Source organism: Myotis brandtii, unplaced genomic scaffold (assembly GCF_000412655.1).
Source record: "Myotis brandtii unplaced genomic scaffold, ASM41265v1 scaffold1032, whole genome shotgun sequence".
Lineage (NCBI taxonomy): Eukaryota > Metazoa > Chordata > Mammalia > Chiroptera > Vespertilionidae > Myotis > Myotis brandtii.
In genome coordinates, this window is record NW_005353467.1 from 267252 (window position 1) to 271119 (window position 3868).

General features: G+C 41.9%; 1 protein-coding gene across 7 annotated transcripts in view; it reads left to right on the forward strand.

Annotated features, from left to right (window-relative positions):
• Window positions 1-3868, forward strand: part of MARCH8 (membrane-associated ring finger (C3HC4) 8, E3 ubiquitin protein ligase) — a 126851-nt gene that overhangs the window by 63456 nt on the left and 59527 nt on the right. The window contains exon 1 of one of the 7 annotated variants that reach the window (XM_014537418.1): window positions 914-1015. The exons of the other annotated variants lie outside the window; for them this stretch is intronic. The gene's annotated coding sequence lies outside the window, so the exon portion shown is untranslated. Of the gene's footprint in view, window positions 1-913; window positions 1016-3868 lie in introns of those variants that run through there. 7 annotated transcript variants of the gene reach the window in all.

The following is a 3868-nucleotide window of genomic DNA, read 5'->3' on the forward strand; positions in this document are numbered from 1 at the left end:
TCCTCCCTGCCCCTTTAAAGAAGTCCTTTATCATTTCCTGGAATACTGGTTTGGTGGTGATGAACTGCTTTAGCTTTTTCTTGTCTGGGAAGCTCTTTATCTGTCTTTTGACTGATATCTTTGCTTGGTGTTCTTTGTTGTAGGTCATTGCTTTTCATCACTTTGAATATTTCTTGTCAGTCCCTTCTGGCCTGCAAAGTTTCTGTTGAGAAATCAGCTGATAGTCTTATGGGTACTTACTTGTATATAACTAACTACTTTTCTCTTGCTGCTTTTAAGAAAATCTCTTTGTATTTAAATGTTGACATTTTAATTATGATGTGTCTTGGTGTGGGCCTCTTCTGGTCATCTTGTTTGGGACTGTCTGTGCTCCCCAGACTTGTAAGTCTATTTCCTTCACCAGGTTAAGGAACTTTTTGGTTATTTTTTTCACATAGGTTTTCAATTTCTTGCTCTCTCTTCTCCTTCTGGCACCCCCATGATGCAAATTTTGTTGCCAGAGGCTCCATATACTATCCTCATATTTTTTGTATTCATATTTCCTTTTGCTGTTCTGATTGGATGGTTTCTGTTTCCTTATCTTCCAAATCTCTGATTCATCTATTCTACTGTTGATTCCCTGTAATTTAGTTTTCATTTCATTTAATGTATTCTTCATTTCTGACTGGTTCATTTTGTTTTCTAGCTCTGTTTTTATGTCTCTTATCTCCTTGTTGAAGTTTTCACTAAGTTCATCTGCTCTTCCCTTAAGTTGAGCATCTTTATAACCAGTGCTTTGAACTTTGCATCTAGTAGACTGCTTGTATCCATTTTGTTTAGTTCTTTTTCTGGAGTTTTGTTCTTTCATTTGGGACATGTTTCCTTGTCTCCTCATTTTGTCTGTTCATTGTATTTGTTTTTGTGTATTAGGTAGAGCTGCTACGTCTTCTGAGCTTGGTAGAGTGGCCTTATGTAGTAGATGTTTTGTAGGGTTCAGTGGCATTGCCTTCCTCATCACCCGAGCTGGGCATTCTAGGTGAGCACCTCCTCACCCTGGTGTGGGCTGTGTACACCCTCCTGTTGTAGTTGAGCCTTTACTGCTATTGGTATCTCAGTAGGAGTGGTTTACTTCCGGGGTGATCGGCTGTGAGGACTGGCTGCCACCACTGTGCAGGATTAGCTCTCTAGGGGCCAACTCCATGGAGCTGGACTTACTTCAGCAGGGTTCTGCTGCTCACTGAGTTCGCCCCTTGAGTGTATCACCTGTTGAGGTGGTTGGGTAGTCCTTCCAACGTGGTGTAAAGCTGTCCACCAGGTGCATTGGCTCTGGGGCCTACTGGGAGGTGCAGGCCAAGGTCAGCTGCCACCTGGCATGAGCTACAAAGTGATCTGCAAATTGCTGCTACTTGTGCTAGGCTTGGAGATGTTCTGTAGAGGCTGCAGCTAGTGCTGGGACTGGGGCCACTTAGTAAGAGGTATAGGGTGTGCTGAGGCCAGATGCTGCTTGTTTGAGAGATTTTGGGAATGTTTGAAGCATGAGCCAAGACAGATGTTTATGGAAAAGCCTCTGGAAACCGCTTGGGTGGGCCTGAAAGTTGGGTGGAGTGGGGTCTTAGAGAATCACTAGAACGGGGTGAACAGTGATGGCCAGGCTGATGGAGACATGATATGGTGCCCACCTGCTGGCCCAGTGGGGGAACGGCTCAGAAAAGGAACAAAGACTCTACTGGCACTTGTCACTGGGAGAAAGGTACACTTTCAGCTCTCACTCTGATGCCAGATAATTCAGTTCCTCTCCATGTTTCCTAGTGCCTTTCAAACTGCTGCCCCAGCACTGGAACTCAGAGTTCAAGTAAGTTCGTTTTCGAGCACTTTAAGAGTCTCGGACTCCAACAGCCCTCCATTTCCCTCAGCCTCAATCTCCACAAGTTCTTACAGCCAAAAGTTATGGGGACTTTTCTTCCCCATAACTGGGAGGGGTGGGGGTGGGGGGCTAGTGTGGGGCTTGAACCCCTCCCAGTTTTTAACCATCCACATGTGGGTGTGTGACCAGCTCATTCCACATCTCTGTTCCTTTCACCAGTCTTGGCTTGGCATTTTCTTGATATCCTTAGTTGTAGGACTTCTGTTCAGCTAGATTTCAGGCAATTGCGAAAAATAGTTGTTCTGTAGTTTAGTTGTAATTTTGAGGTGATTGTAGGAGGATTTCAGTACTGCATTTAACTACACTGCCATCTTGACGGAACCTCTTCTCACTTTCTTGACAGTATCTATTGAAGCACAAAAGCTTTGTTTTGATGAAGTCTAATCTCTTTATTTTTTGCTTTGCGTGAGGTAAGGATCTAAATTAACTCTTTTGCATGTGGCCATCTAGTTGTGCCAGCACTATTTGCTGAAAAGACTATTCCTCCCCCCATCCCTTTAATGGTTTTGGCATCTTGTTGAAAAAACCAATTAACCATAGATATGGGTTTATTCTTTGGTTCTAAATTTCATTCCATTCATCTGTACATCTATCTTTATTCCAGTACCACACTGTCTTGATTACTGTTCCTTTGCAGTACTTTTTTCCTTTTATTTTTGTTTAGATAGAAAGGGAGGGAGGGAGGGAGGTTAATTATTCCACTTATTTATGCATTCATTGGTTGATTCTTGTATGTGCCCTCTCTGGGGCATATCCAGGTGATACTCTAACCAACTAAGCTCCCTGGCCATGACTGATGTAGTAAGTTTTGAAATTGGGAAGTGTGAGTTCTCCATTTTTGTTATGTTTAAAGATTGTTTTGGGTATTTTGGGTGCCTAGAATTTCCGTATGAATTTTAGGATTAGCTTCTCTAATTTCTACAAAGAAGTCAGTTTGGTTTTTGATAGGGACTGCTTTATCTGTCAAATAATTTGAGAAGAATTGCCATCGTAACAATAGTACGACTTCTGACCATGAAAATGGGGTATCCATTTCCATAATCTTAACAACCAACTTTGTCAGTTTTGTTCTTGGTATGAATGTTCATGTTAGGTTTGTTGTATTTTTCACGTTAGCGTTAGTGGAATTGAAGCCCTCATGCCTAGTGCGGAGGTTTAATATTGCTCTTGACTGAAGATGAATTGTTATAAAATAGATGTTTGGAAATTATGCAGAGAAATAATATGAGTAACACCTGCTTTATTTATGCTTTTCATATGAACCTTCACATAAAGAGTGTTTTTAGTTTGGTTTTTAAAGTTCTAATTTTTATCCTAAATATGTCTGGCATAGGAGAGGGATTGCTTTAGGCAAACTTTCAGGTCTGTTTTTTGGAGATGGGACACTTATCAGAAGAGTAGTTTAAATGGCTGTAAGGAGAGAAGTCTTTCAAAACTGCAGAAAATTAAAAGCCCTTTCACATTTGTGTTTCTTTGGCATAAATAGTTCTCCCCAGGCTTATCATGAACATGCAGCAATGCTGTAATGATGATGATTATGTAGAAGCACCAAAGGCAGTATTGGCATGACATGTGGTGGGGGTCTGGCATCATTAGTTTAACTAACTATCCCAGGAGGGCACATGGAGTTTGTCGTCTGTGACAGAGGACTTTAATACATTATTGATGAAAAACTGCTCACCACTGAGCATTGTGATCTCCCTGAAGGTGTAAGACAACTCAACAGTAAATGCCTCTTGTCTGTGAACACAAATATTCAGACCATTTGTTGGGCATGGTGTTCCATCTTGTGTCGCCTTCATCAAAGGCTTGAAATACAGTAGGTGATAAATAATATCCAAACGCTAACATTTTATTATTTACTAGAGGCCTGGTGCACAAAATTCGTGCATGGGTAGGGTCCCTAGGCCTGGCTGGCAATCAGGGCCAATCAGGGCCTTCCTTCCCCCGGCTGCTGGCTGCTGG